The sequence below is a fragment of the Heterodontus francisci genome, unplaced genomic scaffold (assembly GCF_036365525.1).
Source record: "Heterodontus francisci isolate sHetFra1 unplaced genomic scaffold, sHetFra1.hap1 HAP1_SCAFFOLD_51_1, whole genome shotgun sequence".
Lineage (NCBI taxonomy): Eukaryota > Metazoa > Chordata > Chondrichthyes > Heterodontiformes > Heterodontidae > Heterodontus > Heterodontus francisci.
The window spans coordinates 3355452-3381629 of record NW_027141937.1 but is presented as its reverse complement, the minus strand read 5'-3'; the positions used below and the strand labels follow the sequence as shown (position 1 = coordinate 3381629).

Below are 26178 nucleotides of genomic sequence, written 5' to 3'. Positions count from 1 at the left end.
TTTGCCCAGATGACACATTCTGCAGTGAGAGTGAAAAGTCTCTTCACTGCTTCACATTTACTAATTGTTTGGTTCGAGATGAATAATGAGTCAGAGAGTAATGACAGGATCTGAAGCTTTTCTCACACCAGCCCTTGAATGACTCAGTGTGAAGTGTCCAATGTGTGAAGCTACTGCCAGGGTTTGTCAATCTGAACAGTTTCAGCTCAGTTCCTGGGGGCCTGAAATTCCAACAGTTTGACTCTGTCTCTGATTGGTCACCCGCTTCTCAATCCAATTCTTAACCAATAGGAGAATCACATATAAGTAAATAGAAGTTCTCATTGGCTTAAATTTTCCAATTGGAAAAAGCCCGGCAATTCCAGAGCAGGAAGGAATTGAAGTGATGGAAAATTTCAATTTTCAGGCAACAATTTTAAAACCTCTCATTTTATGTTCTGTTTTACTGTATTTACCGTCACAAAATCCTGACGCGATTTTAGGAATCGTTTTCATTTGTCAATCTGTTAACTGTAAGCGGCGGGAGGAAGGTCCGGTTCAGCAATTTAAAACGGGACAAATATCAGCTTCCACTCTGTAAAAGGAACAAATTAGCGACTAACCGCTTCTCACAGGCTTCTCGGGGACTGACAGAAACGAGCGGTTTCTGATCCTTTCTGCTGAAAGAGGCGGATAATGCTGCAGGGAGCAATGAACTGCCCTTCACTTTCTGGCTGCTAATACACCCCTGACTTTAAACAGTTCAAACAGCGACTGATGCTTCTGTCGGAAAATGAGCAGATTCACCAGAATGATCCCGGTCCATCATGGCCAAAGACATCCAGCTGGCCCGCCGCATCCGCGGGGAACGCACCTTAAACCCAGCTTCAGTAACAAGTGTAACAAGGGCTCTTTTCAGAGCCACCAAATCAGCAAAGGAAAGAGCTGCCATCTCTGTTCATCATCAAACCCATTAGATTGAAGGGGCGGTCACATGGTTTCTGTTTTGTCACATCACTTTCCCGAAAGGCCTGTCGGACTGAGAGCTGATCTGGAATTTAGACAGCAGCATTACCGGAGACTCATTGCTGCTCAGCACAATCTCAACCCCGCTCCTGGGATCCGTTCGCTGGCATTTGGGGAAAAGAAATGGATCCCAGTTTTATTTGGAAGGCATTAATGGAGCCGGGTCCGTTCACATGAGGGTTATTTACAAACATTACCCAATGAGTTCACTAATATTTGAATCCATTGGAGATTAGTACACAGGACATATAAGGCAGCTCGGTCATTCTGACTCGAACCGCCAGTTCCCCGGGGTTGCAGACCCTGACACTGCGGGGAGAGAATCCCCGACTCTATCCCGCCGCCGGGGGGAAACAGACAGCTCTGTGTCCGGAGAATAGGGAGGGCCGGGGAGCAGGCACATATCAAAGCGCTGCAATGGACTCAGCTCCTGTGTGTGCACAACTCTCACTGATTCCGTCCTCTGGGAACAGTGCGGTCGAAACAGATCAGGTTAGGAGAGAAACACACAGCCCGAGAATGGCCTCTTCCTTCCTGCATTTACTCTGTTCTGGGAGCAGATTCTAATTGTGAAGCGGCGCTCAGATCACCAGAGAGAAAAAAAAAACACAATTCAAACTGTCCAAATAAAAAACAGAGAATTAACCCGGACACTTCCATTATTAAATTAATTCATCAGCTCCGAACCAGTTCCCGTTAATGTACCGGGATAATCTCGGGAATTATAAAATCGAAGGCAGCGGGATTTATTAAATTGTTGATTCTGACACCCTGTCGTTCACTTCTTCACTTAACTAGAGGGGGAGATGTGTGAGCAGAGAAACAGAGCGAAATCCAGAGAGGGAACTGAAAAGACACCTGGACAGATGTGAAACAGGTCAATCCACTGTTCCAATAACTCCATCTCTGACTCCCTCCTGACAGTAACCAGTCCTTTCAAAGAGACTGTGGGTGGCTCTGAAAAGAGCCTTTGGTTTATTTGATGACATTTTGGCCGCTTTACTTTTTCTGGGAGCTCTGAGTGCTGGTTTTCTTGGGCAGCAGCACAGCCTGGATATTAGGCAGCACCCCGCCCTGAGCGATGGTCACCCCTCCCAGCAGCTTGTTGAGCTCCTCGTTGTTGCGGACGGCCAGCTGCAGTTGTCTGGGGATGATGCGGCTCTTCTTGTTGTCCCGGGCTGCGTTACCTGCCAGCTCGAGGATTTCAGCGGTCAGACTGCAGCGTTGATCGCAACGGAGGTGCGTGAACGGGCTTACAGCTGGGAAGTCAATTTCAGCGTAAGTTTAAAAGTGAATTCCCTTTTGTTTTCAGAGGACCAGGGGACTGCTGGGTAAGGAAAAAGGTATATATTTGTGTGGTTTAGAATCTCTTTCTTTTAGTTTCGGTGACTGCAGCGTTGATAGCAACGGAGGTGCGTGAACGGGCTTACAGCTGGGAAGTCAATTTCAGCGTAAGTTTAAAAGTGAATTCCCTTTTGTTTTCGGAGGACCAGGGGACTGCTGGGTAAGGAAAAAGGTATATATTTGTGTGGTTTAGAATCTCTTTCTTTTAGTTTCGGTGACTGCAGCGTTGATAGCAACGGAGGTGCGTGAACGAGCTTACAGCTGGGAAGTCAATTTCAGCGTAAGTTTAAAAGTGAATTCCCTTTTGTTTTCGGAGGACCAGGGGACTGCTGGGTAAGGAAAAAGGTATATATTTGTGTGGTGGCTGTACCCGAGACACTACACGTGCAGTGTCTCCCACCCACCCTCCTCCTCTAACAAAAAAAAAAGGACTCTGGTGTGTTGATAAGGTAAACTTTTTATTTGGGAAGTTCTGTCCGTTGGATTGCTAACCTAACAAGTTTTGACTTTTTGTTTTTTTGGTTTTTCAGTAGATTTGTTGGGAATTTGGAATAGTGGGAATGGAGATTAAGGCAGTTGTATGTTCCTCCTGCAGAATGTGGGAGGTAAGGGTCGCCAAGAGTGTCCCTGCTGACTGCATCTGTGGGATGTGCACCCAACTCCAGCTCCTCGAGAACCGCGTTAGGGAACTGGAGCTGGAGCTGGATGAACTTAGGATCATTCGGGAGGCGGAGGAGGTTATTGAGAGGAGTTATGGGGAGGTAGTCACACCTCAGATAAAAGAAGTAGGTAGATGGGTTACCGTCAGGGGAAGGAGAGGGAACCAGCAGGCAGTGCAGGGATCCCCTGTGGCTGTTTCCCTCAACAACAGGTATACCGTTTTGGATACTGTTGCGGGGGACGACTTACCAGGGGTAAGCAATGGGGTACAGATATCTGGCACAGTGTCTGTCCCTGTTGCTCAGAAGGGAAGGGGGAAGAGGAGCAGAACATTAGTCATTGGGGACTCCATAATTAGAAGAACAGATAGGAGGTTCTGTGGGAACGAGAGAGACTCACGGTTGGTATGTTGCCTCCCAGGTGCCAGGGTTCGTGATGTCTCGGATCGTGTTTTTGGGATCCTTAATGGGGAGGGGGAGCAGCCCCAAGTCGTGGTCCACATAGGCACCAACGACATAGGTAGGAAGAGAGATGGGGATTTAAGACAGATATTTAGGGAGCTAGGGTGGAAGCTTGGAGCAAGAACAAACAGAGTTGTTATCTCTGGGTTGTTGCCCGTGCCACGTGATAGCGAAGCAAGGAATAGGGAGAGAGAGGAGTTGAACACGTGGCTGCAGGGATGGTGCAGGAGGGAGGGATTTGGTTTCCTGGATAATTGGGGCTCTTTCTGGGGTAGGTGGGACCTCTACAAACAGGATGGTCTTCACCTGAACCAGAGGGGTACCAATATCCTGGGGGGGAGGTTTGCTAGTGCTCTTCGGGGGGGGTTTAAACTAATTCAGCAGGGGAATGGGAACCCAAATTGTAGTGCCAGTGTACAGGATTTTGAGAGTAGTGAGGTCAGGGATATGGTTACAAGGACGCAAGAGGGCACTGGCAAGCAAGAACCTGGTTTAAAGTGTGTCTATTTCAACGCCAGGAGCATCCGGAATAAGGTGGGTGAGCTTGCAGCATGGGTTGGTACCTGGGATCTCGATGTAGTGGCCATTTCGGAGACATGGGTAGAGCAGGGGCAGGAATGGATGTTGCAGATTCCGGGATTTAGATGTTTCAGTAAGAACAGAGAAGATGGTAAAAGAGGGGGGGTGTGGCATTGTTAATCAAGGAGAGTATTACAGCGACACAAAGGACGTTTGAGGACTCGTCTACTGAGGTAGTATGGGCTGAGGTTAGAAACAGGAGAGGTGAGGTTACCCTGTTGGGAGTCTTTTATAGATCTCCGAATAGTTCCAGAGATGTAGAGGAAAGGATAGCGAAGATGATTCTCGACAGGGGTGAGAGTAACAGGGTAGTTGTTATGGGGGACTTTAACTTTCCAAATATCGACTGGAAATACTATAGTTCGAGTACTTTAGATGGGTCAGTTTTTGTCCAGTGTGTGCAGGAGGGTTTTCTGACACAGTATGTGGACAGGCCAACCAGGGGCGATGCCACATTGGATTTGGTACTGGGAAATGAACCCGGCCAGGTGTTAGATTTCGATGTAGGTGAGCACTTTGGTGACAGTGATCACAATTCGGTTAGGTTTACCTTAGCGATGGGCAGGGACAGGTATATACCGCAGGGCAAGAATTATAACTGGGGGAAAGGAAATTATGATGCGATTAGGCAAGATTTAGGATGTGTAGGATGGGGAAGGAAACAGCAGGGGATGGGAACAATCGAAATGTGGAGCTTATTCAAGGAGCAGCTACTGCGTGTCCTTGATAAGTATGTACCTGTGAGGCAGGTAGGAAGTTGTCGTGCGAGGGATCCGTGGTTTACTAAAGAAGTTGAAGCGCTTGTCAAGAGGAAGAAGAAGGCTTATGTTAGGATGAGACGTGAAGGCTCAGTTAGGGCGCTTGAGAGCTACAAGCTAGCCAGGAAGGATCTAAAGGGAGAGCTAAGAAGAGCAAGGAGAGGACACGAGAAGTCATTGGTGGATCGGATCAGGGAAAACCCTAAGGCTTTCTTTAGGTATGTCAGGAATAAAAGAATGACTAGAGTTAGATTAGGGCCAATCAAGGATAGTAGTGGGAAGTTGTGTGTGGAATCAGAGGAGATAGGGGAAGTGTTAAATGAATATTTTGCGTCAGTATTTACAGTAGAGAAAGAAAATGTTTTTGAGAATACTGAGATTCAGGCTACGAGGCTAGATTGGATTGAGGTTCACAAGGAGGAGGTGTTAGCAATTTTGGAAAGTGTGAAAATAGATAAGTCCCCTGGGCCAGATGGGATTTATCCTAGGATTCTCTGGGAAGCTAGGGAGGAGATTGCAGAGCCTTTGTCCTTGATCTTTATGTCGTCATTGTCGACAGGAATAGTGCCGGTAGACTGGAGGATTGCAAATGTTGTCCCCTTGTTCAAGAAGGGGAGTAGAGACAGCCCTGGTAATTATAGACCTGTGAGCCTCACTTCGGTTGTGGGTAAAATGTTGGAAAAGGTTATAAGAGACAGTATTTATAATCATCTTGAAAAGAATAAGTACATTAGAGATAGTCAGCACAGTTTTGTTACGGGTCGGTCGTGCCTCACAAACCTTATTGAGTTTTTCGAGAAGGTGAACAAACAGGTGGATGAGGGTAAAGCAGTGGATGTGGTGTATATGGATTTCAGTAAGGCGTTTGATAAGGTTCCCCACGGTAGGCTATTGCAGAAAATACGGAAGTATGGGGTTGAAGGTGATTTAGAGCTTTGGATCAGAAATTGGCTAGCTGAAAGAAGACAGAGGGTGGTGGTTGATGGCAAATGTTCATCCTGGAGTTTAGTTACTAGTGGTGTACCGCAAGGATCTGTTTTGGGGCAATTGCTGTTTGTCATTTTTATAAATGACCTGGAAGAGGGTGTAGAAGGGTGGGTTAGTAAATTTGCAGATGACACTAAGGTCGGTGGAGTTGTGGATAGTGCCGAAGGATGTTGTAGGGTACAGAGAGACATAGATAGGCTGCAGAGCTGGGCTGAGAGATGGCAAATGGCGTTTAATGCGGAAAAGTGTGAGGTGATTCACTTTGGAAGGAGTAACAGGAATGCAGAGTACTGGGCTAATGGGAAGATTCTTGTTAGTGTAGATGAGCAGAGAGATCTTGGTGTCCAGGTGCATAAATCCCTGAAGGTTGCTAACCAGGTTAATAGGGCTGTCAAGAAGGCATATGGTGTGTTAGCTTTTATTCGTAGGGGGGGTCGAGTTTCGGAGCCACGAGGTCATGCTGCAGCTGTACAAGACTCTGGTGAGACCGCACCTGGAGTATTGTGTGCAGTTCTGGTCACCGCATTATAGAAAGGATGTGGAAGCTATGGAAAGGGTGCAGAGGAGATTTACTAGGATGTTGCCTGGAATGGAGGGAAGGTCTGACGAGGAAAGCCTGAGGGACTTGAGGTTGTTTTCGTTGGAGAGAAGGAGGAGGAGAGGTGACTTAATAGAGACATATAAGATAATCAGAGGGTTAGATAGGGTGGATAGTGAGCCTCTTTTTCCTCGGATGGTGATGGCAAACACGAGGGGACATAGCTTCAAGTTGAGGGGTGATAGATATCGGACAGATGTGAGAGGTAGTTTCTTTACTCAGAGAGTAGTAAGGGCGTGGAATGCCCTGCCTGCAGCAGTAGTAGATTCGCCAACTTAAAGGGCATTTAAGTGGACATTGGATAGACACATGGATGAAAATGGAATAGTGTAGGTCAGATGATTTCACAGCTCGGCACAACATCGAGGGCCGAAGGGCCTGTACTGCGCTGCAATATTCTAAAAAAAAAGATACTCGAGCACAGCAGCCAGAGAGACCGGGGCTCCGGCACCCACACGCTCAGCATAGTTGCCCTTTCTCAGGAGCCTGTGAACACGGCCCACTGGGAACTGCAGTCCAGCCCGGGAGGAGTGAGACTTGGCCTTGGCCCGAGCTTTCCCGCTGGTCTTTCCTCTTCCAGACATTTCCACAATCTCACAAATACTTTCACAAAGAATGAATAATTTCCTTAGCATTGATAACACATCGCAGGCAGTCAGGATGGCCGAGCGGTTTAAGGCGCTGCGTTTAGGTCGTAGTCTCCATTGGAGGCGTGTGTCCGAATCCCAATTCTGACAAGTAGTGTTTTGACTGCACTGGAGGCGTTTGGGAGCAGCGGTGAAGAGCAAAGAGAAAGCAGGAACGAACATGGACAATCAAAGTAACAATGGACCCAAAGATGTTGCATCAAAACATTCGAGCAAGAGGCAACGAAGCAAACAGCAGGGCACATAAAAGATCAAGAATGTAACCTTTGTATCGGGGTTGAAGATGTTGCCAATATCCTTAATGAATACTTTACTGTTTTCCCGAATGAGAGGGTGATGCAGATATTGTTATTAAGGAGGAGGAGTGTGAAGTATTGGACGTGATAACTTAAGGAGAGAGGAAGTCTTCATGGGATGAGCATCCTTGAATGTGGATAAATCATCAGGACCAGATGAAATGTACCCCAGGCTGTTGAAAGAAGCCAGGGAAGAAATAGTGGAAGGTCTGACCATCATTTTCCAATCCCTCACTGGATGCAGGTGTGGTGCCAGAGGATTGGAGGTCTTGTAACGTTGCAACAAAAGCAAAATACGAGGCAGATCAAGCATGGCTGATCCTTTCGAGTAGAGAAACAGGGCTGAATTCCCTGAACCAGTGCTGCAGCTTTCAGAATAGAAGGAGCCGATACACACCTGATGGGTTCCACTTAAACAAAAGAGCTGGAGGTGTTGACAGTCAGAACAGATAAAATGTGGAGGAGTGTTTGAAGCAGATGATGTGTGGTTACTGTAGTTGTACTATGGAGTTATTTCAAGGAGGTGATTCTGAATGTAATGGATCAACGTGGACCCGTCCAAGGCAAAGGTTCTAAGCTTCCCTGTGGTCCAGCCTGGTTGAATGGAACTGAAGCAAACAAATCATCCAGAAGAGGGAAAGATATGTAAGGCCATGAAAGCACAGAATTCAGATGGATGCAATACCAGATGGTATGGCAAGAGTGTAAAACAGCAACAGACTGGTGAATAAAACTTTCCCATTGAATGAGACAAGAGCAAAGGGTAATAATAGTGTCAGAGGTGAGTTGTGACACTATTCACATTCCACCTTGATCTGAATAGGACTGTTGAAGGGAGTGATTGAGAAGAATAGAGGAGAAATGAAAAGAAAGGAGAAATAAACAAAAGGTCTTTTGATTTTAGAATGTTTGTTTTTGGAAATGACAGACTGTAAAGTGTGTGTGTCAGAAGATATAGAGCGAAGTTGGGTATGACAAGATCACAGGAAAGTTGTGCCCTGAGACAAGGTGTGTGTTGACAGGAAAGCTGCTCTCTTTTGCACAATATGTATTTTATTCTTATAATTTGTGCAATTACATTGCAAAGCAGTTCAAATTTAATATTACTTAAGGTACAATACAGATCAGTTTCCTTCAATAATGTACATGATGTATCTCACTATCCCTGCCTGCACAGGTTATATTTACAGTATTTACATTACACATCAAACATTCTCTGGTGCAAACAGCCCGAGGGGTTTTACACAGGTTCCAGCCCCTCACTGTACGATGGCCTACTAGGGCCTCAGACTGCAGCCTTTCCCCATTGTGTCTCCATGGTGGCTTCCCCAAGCTTTCATGCCGTCCCACAGCACATAGTCTTGGACGTTGCAATGTGCCAGTCTGCAACACTCGGTCATGGACAGCTCTTTGCACTGGAATACCTGTCCCACGGCCGGGCTCGTTCTCAATAGAGTTCATTTCAAATGAACATTTCCTAAATCCGTGCTTTCTCTCTCGCAATAAAGAGAACAGGATGTCTAGCAGATTCAGTGTGAGACAATAACACTGCCGGGTAAAGGCCGCTTTCCAACTCCAATCTTAACACAGCTGATTCCCCAAACAGCTGCAGTAAGGTGTTTGTAAACTGCAGGAAGCGGGTGTGGGTGGAAATGGTGATGTTACTGAGGAGGTTTCTTAGTATAGAATGGACTGTGTTTAGGTGGGAATATTACTGAGTGTTAATTGCATCGGGACCATATTTAAAAGCTCTGGCTTTCTGGAAAGTCTTGACTATGAAGGCCGAGTCTGGAAGGGTTTGTGTGGAGAGCTGGGTTTCGGTTCTACTGTTCATAAAGGGTTTGAAATTGGCAGCCCGGAGGAAACTGGAGGTGGAGCTGAAAGATGAGGGGCCGTTCTCTCTCTGTCTGTCACTCTGGGTGTCTCCTCCATCTAGCTCTCTGTTTAATCTTCACTCTTGTCTCCTCCCCTCCCTGCTCTCACTCTGCCTTTCTCAGCCAGGTCCAGGTGGCCTGTATAAAAAGGAGCCTGACAGAATCAGTCTCTTTTATTGTGCACTGATTTGAGGAAAGACTCAACATGTCTGCCAGTAAACAAGAGTATGCTCCAGGCTGGCAGCATGTTAGAATCCATGAGGAAAGGCATCATCACCCTCATCGACAAGCAGAAGGGGGAGAGGACAGAAATCAGAAATTGTTGGCCCGATTTCTGCTTAATGCTGACTACAAGATTCTGTCAAAAGACATAGCCAGTCGATTCAAGTCTGCTCTGGAGTTGGTGATTCACCCTGATCAGACCTATACTATACCAGGCAGGACAATCTCTGATATCTTTGCGCTACTCAGGGATATGATCACCTATGTACGGGACAGGAGGGTGGACACCTGCCTCATCAGCCTGGACCAGGAGAAGGCTTTTGACAGGATATCGCACACTTACATGATGGATGTGCATTCCAAAATGGGGTTTGGGGAGGGAATCTGCAATTGGATCAAACAACTCTACACAAACATCAGTAGTGCAGTCTCAATCAATGGGTGGGAATCAGAAAGTTTCCCGATCCAATCTGGAGTCAGACAGGGCTGTCCTCTCTCCCCTGTCTTGTTTGTTTGCAGTATTGAACCCTTTGCTGAGTCTATTAGGAAGAATGCGAGCATCAGAGGGGTGACAATCCCAGGCAGTGGAGGCACTCAGGTTAAAACCTCCCTGTACATGGATGACGTCGCCGTTTTATGCTCGGATCCACTGTCATGGCGCAGAGTGATGAGCATCTGCGACCAGCTCGAACTGGCCTTGGGCGCCAATGTTAAACACGGCAAGAGCGAGGCCATGTTCTTTGGGAACTCGGCTTACCGATCCTTTGTCCCCTTGACCGTTAGGTCAGATTACCTGAAGGTGCTGGGGATATGGTTTGGAAGGGCTGAGACGTGCACCAAAACCTGGAAGTAGTGAGTAGCCAGGGTACAACATAAGCTGAGCATGTGGGAGCAGCGATCTCTCTCCATTATGGGTAAGAACCTGGTCATCAAGGGCGAGGTGCTCACATTGCTGTACGTGGTGCAGGTCTGGCCCATACCGCATTCCTGCGCTGTGGCGATCACCTGAGCCATTTTCCACTTCATCTGGGGATCCAAAATGATCCGAGTCCGGAGGGACACGATGTTCAAACCTCTGGATAAGGGCGGGAAAAATGTACCCAACGTCGCCTTCATCCTTATGGCTACCTTTGTGTGCGGCTACATCAAGCTGTGTGTAGATCCACAGTTTGCAAACTTCAAGTGTCACTACGTGCTTTGGTTCTATCTGTCCCCAGTGTTGCAAAGGATGGGCCTGGTCATATTGCCGCGGAATGCTCCATCCAGTTGGACTGTGCCGTACCACCTATCCTTCATGGAAAAGTTTCTGTGGAAAAACACCTTTGACCACCAATCCATCAAGCAGTGGTCTGCACGGAATATCCTCAAGGCCCTACGGGAAAAGGAGATGGTGGATCCTGTCGGATGGTCCCCTGAGCAGAAGTCCAAAGTCATTTGGCAGAATGCCTCATCACCAGAACTTTCAAACAAGCACCAAGATGTTGCCTGGCTGATGGTGAGAAGAGCCCTCCCTGTCAGATCCTTCCTGCACACCCGAAGTCTCACCCCATCCACACGCGGCCCTCGAGGTGGCTGTGGTGGAAAAGAGACGTTGCCCACCTCTTTCTGGAATGTGTCTTTGCAAAGCAGGTGTGGAAGAGATGCAGTGGTTTTTGTCGAGGTTCATCCCAAGCAGCTCTGTAGCACAGGAGTCTGTGCTCTATGGGCTGTTCCCAGGGACGCACACCGAGATAAACATCAACTGTTGCTGGAAGACTATCAATTCGTTGAAAGACGCTCTTTGGTCTGCCCGAAACCTGCTGGTCTTCCAGTGCAAAGAGTTGTCCATGACCGAATGTTGCAGACTGACACATTCCAAGGTCCAGGACTACGTGCTGAGGGACGCACTAAAACTTGGGGCAGCCGCAGCAAAGGCTCAATGTGGAAAGACCACAGTGTAAGCTCCCCCCACCAAGCTGGACTGAGGAGCTGGATCCATGGGAAACCACTCGAACTGTAGCCAGAAAATATTTGTTTGCTGTAAAATGTACATGGCATGACAATGAAATGGAAGGGTTGTGAGGTAACTCTCTCCTGTATTGAAGGAAACTGATCTCCTTTGCACTCTTTGTATTGTCTGACATGGTGCTTTTTGGAACTGTTTTGTAATGTATTTTTTTTTTACAGATTTTTATGAATAAAGTATATTTTGGAAATTAATAAAAGAAAGTCTGGCAAAGGTAAAGGAGGGAAAGGACTGGGCAAAGACGGAGCAAAGCGGCACCGCAAAGTGCTTCCTGATAATATCCAGGGCATCACCAAACCAGCAATCCGCCGCCTGGCTCGCCGTGGCGGGGTCAAGCGGATCTCGGGTTTGATCGATGAGGAGACTCGCGGGGTGTTGAAGGTTTTCCTGGAGAATGTGATCAGGGATGCGGTCACCTACACTGAACACGCCAAGCGCAAGACGGTCACTGCCATGGATGTGGTGTGCGCTCTGAAACGGCAGGGCCGCACTCTCTACGAATTCAGCGGCTGAACAACTCGACCCTTTCCAGCAAACACAACAAAGGCTCTTCTAAGAGCCACCCACCGTCTCACAGAGAGAGCAGTGACCTGGAAACGGGAGCTGGGATAGGCTGTTTAGAACTGTCTGGAATAAATCTGTGCTGTGTTCGAGATACAAAACTAGAATCCCCAAATTTGACATTTCATTTGTAGCAAGGATGTGCAGTGGATTTGATTTTCTGAACGGGCTGTGTAAACAGTGCCTGAGGCTCTACAGTTAATTATTTCTCCAGTCGACACATGCCCTCAGTGAAAAGCCATCACTCCTCCAGAATCACTCATTGTTTTCATAGAATTTCAAAATGATTTCGCTGCAATGAGAGAATCCGGGAGTTTTGCAGCAGCCGTCACTGGAACTAGACCCACTTGTGATGTTATTTCTCCCGAGACGGTATTTCCTGCACTGAAACTGACAGGGTTTGTGAAACTGATCAGTTTCAGCTCATTCATTCAGGGACCTGGAATTCCCGCAGTTTGAGCCCGCGCTATCCAGAGCCCACTTCTGATTGGTCACCCTCTTCCCATTCGCATGTCTTAACCAATTGCCGAGCCTCGAATTAGAAAATACAGCAAATCATTGGCTTAAATTGTCGTCCTGGCAGAAAGTTTGAATTCAAAAAAGCCGCCAATTTCAGTGTTGGGCAGAATCGAATTACTCAACGAATCTCAATAACGAATTGGCAGCACATTTTATACTTTCCCCGATTTTCCTTTCCATCGATTGGGGTGCTAATTCACTCGGGTGCGTTTGCTAATACTAACTGTAATCCTCAGATCCATTTAACATTTCAGTAATCCTATTAAATACAAAAGGAATTTGATGATTGAATTTCCATTGGAAGATAGTGAATTAGCACCCCGATCGATGGAAAGGAAAATCGGGCAGAGGATAAAATGTGCTGCCAATTCGTTATTGTGATTTGTTTATATAATTGACCAGGATTGACTTCACCCGAACGCAGCTACTAGCTCCCACCCCACTGACCGCTCTCCCCCCTCTGCAACTCGCTTTCTCCCCCTCCTCCCTACTGGCGAAATTCCGCACTCTGGCTGTTCGCTCTCTGCATCCCCACCCCCCCACCCTGTAGCAGCCCAGCCCACAGCTGCTAGCTCTGGCCGTGACACTCGCTCCCACATTTCTTCACCAGGCGCCACCTGTAGAAGCAGGAGGGCCGCAAGGGGTGACGGGGCGACGTAGGAGTGAGTGGCTGAGAGGAGGGAAGTGGCACGGCCTGGAGCGAGTGGCCAGAGAGTGGGGTGGTGCGAAGCGAGGAACAACTGGCCAGGGGAGTAGGGGGGGTGGGGGGAGCAGCGAGGTCTGGAGCGAGCGGCTGAGGGGGGAATCGTCGAGGCCTGGAATGAGTTGCTGAGGGGGGAGAGCGACAGCTTCAAAATCTCCCATTCAGCCACTTCCTCCAGCCAAGTGGTGGGGGGATGGGGTGGCTAGATACGCAATGACACTTTCTCACGCATGCACGAAGATGGATTTGTTGCGGAAATGTGATGATGTTGGCGCTGCAAAATGCTCGAGTATCTGACCGCTGAAATCCTCGAGCTGGCCGGTAACGTGGCCCGGGACAACAAGAAGACCCGCATCATCACCAGACACCTGCAACTGGCCGTCCGCAACAACGAGGAGCTCATCAAGCTGCTGGGAGACGTGACCATCGCTCAGGGCGGGGTGCTGCCTAATATCCAGGCCTTGCTGCTGCCCAAGAAAACCAGCGCTCAGAGCTCCCAGAAAAAGTAAAGCGGCCGAAATGACATCTAATAAACCAAAGGCTCTTTTCAGAGCCACCCACAGTCTCTGTGAAAGGGCTGATTACTGTCAGGAGGGAGTCAGTGATGGAGTTATTGCAACAGTGGATTGACCTGTTGCACATCTGTCCAGCTGTGTTTTCATTTCGCTCTGTTTTTCTGCTCACACATCTCCCCCTCTAGTTAATTGCAGAACTGAACTACAGGGTGTCAGAATCAACAATTCCCAGGATTGGGGGTGAGATTGTGCTGAGCAGCAATGAGCCTCCAGTAATGCTGCTTTCTAAATTCCAGATCAGCTCTCAGTCCAACAGGCCTTTCGTATTTTAAATATCACAACAGAGCTGAGCGGGGGTGAGCGCAGCCTCAGCTGCACCGAGTCTCAGGGGCTCTCAGGACCCCAATCATAGCCACTGGGCCTGGCGGGCGTGCAGCAAGGATCCCGGGGGAGGGAGGGTGCACCATTAAAGTGATGGTGCAGCACCTCCCCCATCCTCGCCGCCACTTACCGGTTTCTTCTCCCGTTTATCTCAACATTAAGAAGACGCTTTTGCTCTAGACTACACTGGTTATAAAGTAAGACCCAACTTTGTCTCTGAAAGTGATGAATAGCAGCAACAACAGCAGAATCCAACCCCTGCAGTTACATGTGAACTTGCTGATGTTGCAGCAGATTGAATGTCTGAGTGAATCCCTTCCCACACACATGGCAGGGGAACGGCCTCTCCCCAGAGTTAGTGGGTTGGTGTTTCAGCAGATCATTACTGCTTTTCAAGCTCTTCTCACAGTCAGGACATTAAAAGGTCTCTGATCAGTGTGAACAAGTTGATGTTCAGTGAGGTTGGATGACTGAATGAACCCCTTCCGACACACGGAGCAGGTGAATGATCTCTCCCCAGTGTGAACTCACTGGTGTTTCAGCAGGTTGACTCTGGCTGGGTTCAGTTCTACACTCACTGGTTCCTCTCTCTCTCTTCCCCTGAAGGTGCTGATTCTGACTGTATGTACGTGCTCTCTCCCCCTCCGACCCTCCCTGTCCAATGTAGTATCTCCCAGTTTTGGTGATGTGCTCTCCCTGACCTGTCTCCATTTCTCCTTCTTCTGCAGACTTGCCCTGACTATCACTATTTCAGAGAATCATACAGCACAGAAGGAGGCCAATCGGTCTTTTGTGCCTGTGCTGAATCTGTGAAAAAAATGATGCAATTAGTCCAACCCCCTGCCGATTTCCCCATAATCCTGGAGAAATTCACTTTGAAATATTTGTCCAATTCCTTCATGAAAGTTATAATTTGAATCTGTTTTCACCACCCTGTCAGACAATTCATTCCAAATCCGAATCAGTTACTGGGTAAAAAGATCTCTCCTCACCTCCCCTTGACATTTTTGGCCAACACTCCCAGCTTCACCACCCTGTCCAGAGAACTGAAACCCTTCATCTCTGGTATCATTCTCGTAAATCTCCTCCGAACTGTCTCAAAAGCTTTGATGTCCTTTCTGAAACCTGGTGCCCAGAACTGGACACATTACTGTAGCTGAGATCGAGCCAGCGACGCCCACATCCCACGAACGGATAAAAAAATCTCCCTGCCAAATCCCCAATTCTTATCCATTTACAGACGCTCCTTGCCCAGTCCCCAAATCTTATTCATTTAGAGACGCGCCCTGCCCAATCCCCAATCCCTATCCATTTACAGACGCTCTCTGACCAGTTGACCTTGCTGGCGGGCAGTTTCGGGAAGCCTCACAGGGAAAAGCTTCACCGCCACCCGCAGGGACACAAACGGGATTGTTCCATCCTATTGTGGCCTTGACGCCCTGCTCCAGCTGTGTGCACCCGCTACGGGCACGGTCTCCCTGCACTTTGTGAATATTCCGCTCCAGCTGCAGATGGAGCTCAGCCACTACCGCGCCTGCTCCTTATCAGAGACAAGGCAAATTCTAGAGAGCAGAGCATTCTGGGTACCACAACTGTCATTCATGCCAATCTCTGACATGATAATCAGGTTTTATTTCCTACATTTCATTTCCTGGTATGTTAGTGTGTGTTTTCTTTTGTACCTGTCAGTGCCTGGGAGGAGAGAGTCAGCTTCACTTTGTAGCCGTGAATTTCTGGTGTGAGAATGTGGGTTTTTACTCTGTATGTTTCAGTTTTTGGTTTGTGACTGTTTCTGCTATTGCTATGTGAGTTAACTTTGTGGAAAGAGATGCAGTGGTTTTTGTCGATGTTCATCCCAAGCAGCTCTGTAACACAGGAGTCTGTGCTCTACGGGCTATTCCCAGGGACGCACACGGAGACAAACATCAACTGCTGCTGGAGGACTATCAATTCGGTGAAAGACGCCCTTTGGTCTGCCCGAAACTTGCTGGTCTTCCAGCGAAAAGAGTTGTCCACCACCAAATGTTGCAGACTGGCACACTCCAAGGTCCAGGACTACGTGCTGAGGGACGCACTAAAGCTTGGGGCAGCCGCAGCAAAGGCTCAATGGGGAAAGACCACAGTGTAAGGTCCCCCCACCAAGCTGAACTGAGGGGCTGGATCCATGGGAAATCCCTCGAACTGTATCGGAGAAATTTTGTGTGCTGTAAATGTAAAAATGTATATGGCATGACAATGAAATGGAAGGGTTGTGAGGCAACTCATGATTGTACAGAAGGTAACTGATCACCTTTGCACTGTTTGTATTTTTTGACTTGATGCTGTTTTAAACTGTTTGGGAATGTAATTTTTACAGATTTTTGTGAATAAAGTATATTTTGGAAATTAAAAAAATGTGAGTTTCACCACATATCTTTCAACAACTTGTATGTGAACATCAGCTTTTGTCCAGATCTATCAGTTTATGATATAGAATCATAGAGTTATACAGCACAGAAACAGGCCCTTCAGCCCATTGTGTCTGTGCTGGCCATCAAACACCTAACTATTCTAATCCCATTTTCCAGTATTTGGCCCGTAGCCTTGTATGCTATAGCATTTCAAGTGCTCATCTAAATACTTCTTAAATGTTGTGAGGGTTCCGGCCTCTACCACCTCTTCAGGGAGTGCGTTCCAGATTCCAACCCCCCTCTGGGTAAATTTTTTTTCCTCATATCCCATCTGAACCTCCTGCCCCTTACCTTAAGTCTATACCACCTGGTTATTGACCCCTCCGCTAAGGTAAAATGTTTCTTCCTATCTAACCCATCAATGCCCTCATAATTTTGTAAACCTCAATCTTATCTCCCATCAACCTTCTCTGCTCTAAGGAAAACAATGCTAGCCTTTTCAGTCTCTCTTCATAGCTGAAATGCTCCAGCCCAGGCAACATCCTGGTGACTCTCTTCTGCACCCTCTCCAGTGCAATCACATCCTTCCTATAGTGTGGTGCCCAGAACAGTACACAGTACTCCAGCTGTGGCCTAACTAGCATTTTATACAGCTCCGTCATAACCTCCCTGCTCTTATATTCTCTGCCTCGGACGATCTATATTGGCCTGTAATCTAAGGCTTTCCTCCTCACTATTTACGACACCACCAATTTTCGTGTCATGTGTGAGAAAGGGTTTGATTCTATCCCTATCAGTATCCGTTACATGCATGTGTTTTTAATCTGCACCCCCTCTGTTTTATTCTCTGTACTTGTCAGCCTCTTGTAGGTGAGTCTGTGTTTTGCTCTTTATCTCTCAGTCTTCGAAGTATGAGCCTGGGTTTGTACCTAATTTTCTTTGTACCTTGCAGGATGGATATTGAAGAGAGGTTTTTACACATTAACTGCCAAATCCTGATAAGTGATTTTTGGGTTTCACACAGTATCTGTCAGTTTCTTGTCTGGGACTGTTGGTTTTACTCTGTCCCTGGCATTTGCTGGTTTGTTAGTGTGGGGTTTACACTGTACCTGTCAGTTTCTCATCTGTGAGTGTTGGTTTCACTTTGCATAGAATCATAGATCACAGAATACTTACAGCACAAAAGGAGGGATTCACCTCATCGTGCTTGTGCTGCCTCTCTGCACAAGCAACTCAGCTCATGCCACATCCTCATGTATTCCATGAAAACCTAATTTTTTTTTCCCTTCAGATAATTATCATATATCCTTTTGAAAGCTATGGTTGAATCTTCCTCCGTCACACTCTCAGGCAGTACATATCAGATCTTAACCATTTGCTGCATAAAAAAGGTTTTTCCTCATGTTGCCTTTGGTTCTTTTCCCATTCACCTTAAATCGGTGTCCTCTGCTTGCTCAGCCATGAGTAATATTTCCCATTGCTTTCTCAGCACTGATGGATTGTGAGGTGGGAGACAGCCAGAAGTCCCACTGAGCCGCACTGACTCCCAGCTGAAAAAGAAATGAGATAAAGTTCAATCTTTCACAGCGAGATGCTGCAGAGAGTTATAGAACATAGAACATGACAGCGCAGTACAGGCCCTTCAGCCCTCGATGTTGCGCCGACCTGTGAAACCATCTGACCTACACTATTCCATTTTCATCCATATGTCTATCCAATGACCACTTAAATGCCCTCAAAGTTGGCGAGTCTACTACTGTTGCAGGCAGGGCGTTCCACGCCCTTCCTCCTCTCTGTGTAAAGAAACTACCTCTGACATCTGTCCTATATCTATCACCCCTCAACTTAAAGCTATGTCCCCTCGTGTTTGCCATCACCATCCGAGGAAAAAGGCTCTCACTATTCACCCTGTCCAGCCCTCTGATTATCTTATATGTCTCTATTAAGTCACCTCTTCTCCTCCTTCTCTCTAACGAAAACAACCTCAAGTCCCTCAGCCTTTCATCGTAAGACCTTCCCTCCATACCAGGCAACATCCTAGTAAATCTCCTCTGCACCTTTTCCAAAGCTTCCACATCCTTCCTATAATGCGGTGACCAGAACTGCACGCAATACTCCAGGTGCGGCCGCACCAGAGTTCTGTACAGCTGCAGCATGACCTCGTGGCTCCTAAACTCGATCCCCCTACTAATAAAAGCTAACACACCATATGCCTTCTTCACAGCTCTATTAACCTGGGTGGCAACTTTCAGGGATTTATGTACCTGGACACCAAGATCTCTCTGCTCATCTACACTACCAAGAATCTTCCCATTAGCCCAGTATTCTGCAATCCTGTTACTCCTTCCGAAGTGAATCACCTCACACTTTTCCGCATTAAACTCCATTTGCCATCTCTCAGCCCAGCTCTGCAGACTATCTATGTCCCTCTGTAACCTACAACATCCTTCGGCACTATCCACAACTCCACCGACCTTCGTGTCATCCGCAAATTTACTAACCCACCCTTCTACACCCTCATACAGGTCATTTATAAAAATGACAAACAGCAGTGGCCCCAAAACAGATCCTTGCGGTACATCACTAGAAACTATACTCCAGGATGAACATTTCCCATCAACCACCACCCTCTGTCTTCTTTCAGCTAGCCGATTTCTGATCCAAAGCACTAATTCACCTTCAATCCCATACTTCCGTATTTTCTGCAATCGCCTACCGTGGGCAACTTTATCAAACGCCTTACTGAAATCCATATAGACCACATACACGGCTTTACCCTCATCCACCTGTTTGGTCACATTGTCAAAAAACTCAATAAGGTTTGTGAGGCACGACCTACCCTTCACAAAACCGTGCTGACTATCTCTAATGAACTTATTCTTTTCAAGATGATTATAAATCCTATCTCTTATAACCTTTTCCAACATTTTACCCACAACCGAAGTAAGGCTCACAGGTCTATAATTACCAGGGCTGTCTCTACTCCCCTTCTTGAACAAGGGGACAACATTTGCTATCCTCCAGTCTTCCGGCACTATTCCTGTCGACAATGACGACATAAAAATCAAGGACAAAGGCTCTGCAATCTCCTCCCTGGCTTCCCAGAGAATCCTAGGATAAATCCCATCTGGCCCAGGGGACTTATCTATTTTCACACTTTCCAAAATTGCTAACACCTCCTCCTTGTGAACCTCAAGCCCATCTGGCCTAGTAGTCTGGATCTCAGTATTCTCCTCGACAACATTTTCTTTCTCCACTGTAAATACTGACGAAAAATATTCATTTAACACTTCCCCTATCTCCTCCGATTCCACACACAACTTCCCACTACTATCCTTGTTTGGCCCTAACCTATCTCTAGTCATTCTTTTATTCCTGATATACCTATAGAAAGCCTTAGGGTTTTCTTTGATCCTATCCGCCAATGACTTCTCGTGTCCTCTCCTTGCTCTTCTTATATCTCCCTTTAGATCCTTCCTGGCAAGCTTGTAACTCTCAAGCGCCCTAACTGAGCCTTCACGTCTCATCCTAACATAAGCCTTCTTCTTCCTCTTGACAAGCTCTTCAACTTCTTTAGTAAACCACGGCTCCCTCGCTCGACAACTTCCTCCCTGCCTGACAGGTACATACTTATCAAGGACACGCAGTAGCTGCTCCTTGAATAAGCTCCACATTTCGATTGTGCCCATCCCCTGCAGTTTCCTTCCCCATCCTACGCATCCTAAATCTTGCCTAATCGCATCATAATTTCCTTTGCCCCAGCTATAATTCTTGCCCTGCTGTATATGCCTGTCCCTGCCCATCGCTAAGGTAAACCTAACCGAATTGTGATCACTATCACCAAAGTGCTCACCAACATCTAAATCTAACACCTGGCCGGGTTCATTACCCAGTACCAAATCCAATGTGGCATCGCCCCTGGTTGGCCTGTCTACATACTGTGTCAGAAAACCCTCCTGCACACACTGGACAAAAACAGACCCATCTAAAGTACTCGAACTATAGTATTTCCAGTCAATATTTGGAAAGTTAAAGTCCCCCATAACCACTACCCTGTTACTCTCGCTCCTGTCAAGAATCATCTTTGCTATCCTCTCCTCTACATCTCTGGAACTATTTGGAGGTCTATAGAAAACTCCCAACAGGGTGACCTCACCTCTCCTGTTTCTAACCTCGGCCCAGACTACCTCTGTAGACGAGTCCTCAAACGTCCTTTCTGCCGCTGTAATACTTTCCTTGATTAACAATGCCACCATCCCCCCTCTTTTACCCTCTTCTCTGTTCTTAGTGAAACATCTAAATCCCGGAACCCGCAACATCCATTCCTGTCCCTGCTCTACCCATGTCTCTGAAATGGCCACTACATCGAGATCCCAGGTACCAACCCATGCTGCAAACTCACCCACCATATTCCGGATGCTCCTGGCGTTGAAGTAGACACATTTTAAACCAAGCTCTTGCTTGCCAGTGCCCTCTTGTGTCCTTATAACCTTATCTCTGCCCTCACTACTCTCAACATCCTGCACACTGGAACTACAATTTAGGGTCCCATCCCCCTGCTGAATTCGTTTAAACTCCCCCGAAGAGCACTAGCAAATCTCCCCCCCCCCCCCCCCAGGATATTCGTACCCCTCTGGTTCAGGTGAAGACCATCCTGTTTGTAGAGGTCCCACCTACCCCAGAAAGAGCCCCAATTATCCAGGAAACCAAAACCCTCCCTCCGACACCATCCCTGCAGCCACGTGTTCAACTCATCTCTCTCCCTATTCCTCACTTCGCTAGCACGTGTCACGGGCAACAACCCAGAGATAACAACTCTGTTTGTTCTCGCTCTAAGCTTCCACCCTAGCTCCCTGAATTTCTGCCTTAAATCCCCATCTGTCTTCCTACCTATGTCGTTGGTGCCTATGTGTACCACGATTTGGGGCTGCTCCCCCTCCCCCTTGAGGATCCCAAAAACACGATCAGAGACATCACGTACCCTGGCACCTGGGAGGCAACACACCAACCGTGAGTCTCTCTCGTTCCCACAAAACCTCCTATCTGTTCCCCTAAATATGGAGTCCCCAATGACTAATGCTCTGCTCCTCTTACCCCTTCCCTTCTGAGCAACAGGGACAGACTCTGCGCCAGAGACCTGTATCCCATTGCCCCCCCGTGGTAAGTCGTCTCCCCCAACAGTATCCAAAACGGTATACCTGTTGTTGAGGGAAACGGCCACAGGGGATCCCTGCACTGCCTGCTGGTTCCCTCTCCTTCCCCTGACAGTAACCCATCTACCTTCTTCTTTTACCTGAGGTGTGACTGCCTCCCGATAACTCCTCTCAATAATCCCCTCCGCCTCCCGAATGATCCGAAGTTCCTCCAGCTCCAGCTCCAGTTCCCTAACGCGGTCCTCGAGGAGCTGGAGCTGGGTGCACTTCCTGCAGATGCAGTCAGCAGGGACACCCTTGGCGACCCTTACCTCCCACATTCTGCAGGAGGAACATTCAACTGCCTTAACCTCCATTCCCACTATTCTAAATACCCAAGTTTTTAACCAATCACACGATAAAACAAGAAGAGAAATAGAAAAAGCCTTACCTTACCTACACACAACCGAGTCCTTTTTTTTGGTAAGAGGAGGAGGGCGGGTGGGAAACACTACAAGAGTAGTGTCTCGGGTTCAGAAACAGCTCAAATATATAGGTTTCTACTTACCCAGCATTCCCTGCTCCACCGAAACTCCCGATGAAATTGACTTCCCAGCTGTTCACTCCTCGCTCGCAATGCCTGTGCTCCTGGAAAAGCTGCACAATGAAAATGTAAGAGAATTTACACAGCCCAAATATATAGGTTTCTACTTACCCAGCAGTCCCTGCTCCACCGAAACTCCCGATGAAATTGACTTCCCATCTGTTCACTCCTCGCTCGCGAGAGTCCCGAATGAAAGAGAGCGTTTCTCATACTGTTGTTGAATTTCATTTCAAACACTCCTTGTACTCTCTGCTAATGAAGCCTAAAAAATGGAAAAACTAAATGCGCTCAAACTCACAACCCTAAGATTAAAAGTCCCATGATCGACAGACTGAACTGAATATGTCACTTCTACTGTACCTCTGTTTGGATGGATGCAACTGTATGCTCCAATGCAAGGGCAGCTTTCAACTCCTCCCATGGGTCCACACGTCAGACTAAGTTCCATGTTGTAAACGCAAGCAAAGGAAATCTGCTCACTTCCAAAACTATCAGCAAATTGAAGCTGATTACGATCAACATCATCAGAGGTCAGAACTACCTGGTGAAAGAAGACACCCTGAAGAAGGATCCACAATTATTCAAAGGCATCGACAAAGTCAAAAACAAGAAAATTGATGAGTCAATCCAAGCTAAACAGAAACACTGAAGAATTCCATTCCAGACCAGAACACAATTAGAGGCATTTTTTTGTATTCAAAGCTGGGCATTAGTATTTAATAGTTGATATATAATTTTGAATATATTTGAATTTATTTATTCATTTGGCACTGCTGAACATGAAGCAGTCTTAAATCATTAAATTTTTTTTTGTAAAATCTGACTTACCAGATTAAAATATTAGATCAAGGGAGAAATTTCAAAGATTACTGGACCAGTAATCCAGAGGCCTGGACTCAAGATCCAGTGACAGCCAGGACGTCAAGGCGGGAAACACTCCGCACTAGTCTGCAGTGAGCGATTCCATCGAAGGTAGAGCACAATCTCTTTAATATAAGAATGTATATTTTATAATAATTAATCACTCAAGACCTTCCTGGTCTCTGCATCTCAGCTGCTCTCTGGATAAACTTGCAGAAAGTATTTCAACCTGTAAAGCAGGAGTCTAGGGAATGTATAATGATATTTTCTAGCCTTCGGGCAATATTTTAATCAATACAGTGTGGGACAACCTGTCTGGGCACAACTCCATGACTTTCTCTTTAACTAGTGACCTCACAATCACTAACTTCTATGGTCACAATCTTCAGCTCATCACCTCCGGTACGTAGCTCTAATCTTAATGTACATTTAAACAACCTTTCAAGTCCAGTTACAGTTTTTGTTGCCTTACCTGCACAAGCTTAAAAAGTGAAAAACGGAAGCAAGTTTAACTGAACATTCTGGTGGTCAGTTCGGGCACGGGAAAAAAATGAAAGGACTCGGACCAGGTCGGATGTGGTGCTGTCAGGCTTGGGTCGGGTTTCATTTGCTGACCCGAGCAGGCCTTTAGTTACTGTTGCAACCTTATATTCCCACTTGACAATCTGTATATTTTGTTCATTTCAATTTTGTCGACAAGCTCTTTGAATCCAGTTCCCCGGTCCTCAAGCAGGCTCAGTTTGCAAATCGATTCCGCTTTCTGGAAGGCTGAAAGCAATCGATGACCTTAAACTAAAAATGGCAACAGAGAAGGGCTCGTCTGGGATTTGAACCCAGGACCTCTCACATATTAATCACTTATATACCCAAAGCGAGAATCATACCCCTAGACCAACGAGCCACCGTTGACATGGCTTTTATTCGCTCCTGTGGAATTTCACTGGCACCCACAGCCGATCATGCAATTTTTTCAGATCAAAACAATATCCTACAAAGCTGAAATAAAAACAGAAAGTGCTGGAAATACTCAGCACCTCTGACAGCATCTGTGGAGAGAGAAACAGAGTTAACATTTCAGGGTTTTCACCTTTTTTTTGAGCCATCTTTTCAGACTGCTTCTGTCCATCCAATCTCACTTTTTACTCTATCCACATTCTAAGGGTGGTGCAGTGGTGAGCACTGCAGCTTCACAACTTCAATGACCCCGATTCAGTTCTGTATACTGCCTGTGTGGAGTTTGCAAGTTGTTTATGTGGGCTTCCACAAGGTACTCTGGTTTCCTCCAACAACGAAAGACTTGTGGGTTGATAGATAAATTGAATGTTGTAAATTGGCCCCAGGGGAGGCGATAGGAGAAATGTGGGGATGTGGTATGGAATTCTGGGTTAACATAGGATTAGTATAAATGGGTGGTTGATGGTCAGTGCAGACTCAGTGGGCCAAAGGGCCTATATCAGTGCTGTATATCTCTATAACCATTCTCTAAGCAAATGCATTTTTCATGAATTCCTCATTTCTTTTATTAACGACAATTTTATATTTCCGGCCCTTGCTTCATACGATACCACAAGTGGAATCATGTTTCCATCAACCCGATCAAACCCCTTCACTATTTCCTCAGATTGCAATGTTTCTTTAACCCTCACAGACTGTGGAGTTTCTGCTGCTTGATTGCAGTTCTTGCTTCCTGCCAGTAGATGTCACCTCACTCCAATATAGTGAAGTTTACAAATCTGAGAGAGACACAACAGGAAATAATTGTTCACATTATAGTGAAAGTGTGGGATTTAGAAATACTAGGAGTGGAGACGAGTTATTATAGAATTTGTCAAACCAAACATATGTTATAATGTTGTGTTAAATCTGTCACTCTGTTGTCTTGATTCTGAGAGTAACATAGACTCATCGAGTCATTGGGTCATTTGTGGTATAGAAGGAGGCCATTTGCCCCATCGAGTACAGGCCAGCTCTCCATGGAGCGATCCAATCAGTCCCACTCGTCTGCTCGATCCCCCTAGACCTGTAAATTTATTTCCTTCAAATGCCCATCGAAATTCCTTTTGTAACCAACGATTGTCTCCACTTCCTCCGCCCTCGGGGGCAGCGAGTTACAGATCATTACCAATCACTGTGTAAAAAAGTTCTTCTGCACATTCCCCCTGCATCTCTTGTCCAAAACCTTCAATCTGAATCCCCTAGTCCTTGTACCAATATTAATGGGAACAATTTTTCTTTGCCAACTTATCTAAAACTGTCATAGCCTTCGACACCTCTATCAATTCTCCCCTCAATCTTCTTTGATACAGGCAGAAAAAACCCTGTTTTTCTAACCTAACCTTGAAACTAAAACCCTCCATCCCTGGAACTATTCTGGTAAATATCCTCTGCATCCTCTCAAGAATCCGCACATCCTTTCTAAAGATTGGTGAGCAGATCTGGATGCAACACTCCAATTGGGGCCTAACCAGAGTTCAGCATAACAACCCTGCTTTTGTACTCAATGTCTCTATTTATAAAGCCCAAGATCCCACATGCTTTGCTAACCACTCTCGCAATATGTCTTGCCAACTTATAAGAATGATGGACATGTACTCCAGGTCCCTCTATTCCAGCACACTCTTCAGAACTGTAGCATTGAGTATATATTGCCTCTCCCTATTCCTTCTGCTAAAATGCATCACCTCACACTTGTCACTATTAAATTCCATCTGCCACCTGTCTGCCCATCCTACTAGCCGATAACTATCCTGTTTCAGGCAGTTCATATCATCCTCACTGTTTGCCACTCCTCCAAGTTTGGTGTCATCGGCATATTTTGAGATTCTACTCGATATTCCAAGATCCAAGTCATTAATCTGTCGCAAAAAAAAGCAATGGTTCTAGCACTGACCCTTGGGGAACACCACTGTCGACTATCCTCCGGTCTGACCAAGAACCATTTCATATGACTCGCTGTTTTCTGTCCTTAAACCAATTTCCTATCCAAACGGACACTGACCCTCCTAATCCATGAACCTCAATTTTGTTAACCACCCTTTTATGTGGTACTTTATAAAATGCTTTTGTAAAATCCATA

General features: G+C 46.6%; 1 non-coding gene across 1 annotated transcript; it reads right to left on the bottom strand.

Annotated features, from left to right (window-relative positions):
* Nucleotides 1-23914: 23914 nt before the first annotated feature.
* trnap-ugg (transfer RNA proline (anticodon UGG)) lies at nucleotides 23915-24003 on the bottom strand. Its single transcript is given in 2 exon segments — nucleotides 23915-23950; nucleotides 23968-24003. It is a non-coding gene; the product is annotated as a tRNA-Pro (tRNA).
* Between the last annotated feature and the right edge of the window lie 2175 nt (nucleotides 24004-26178).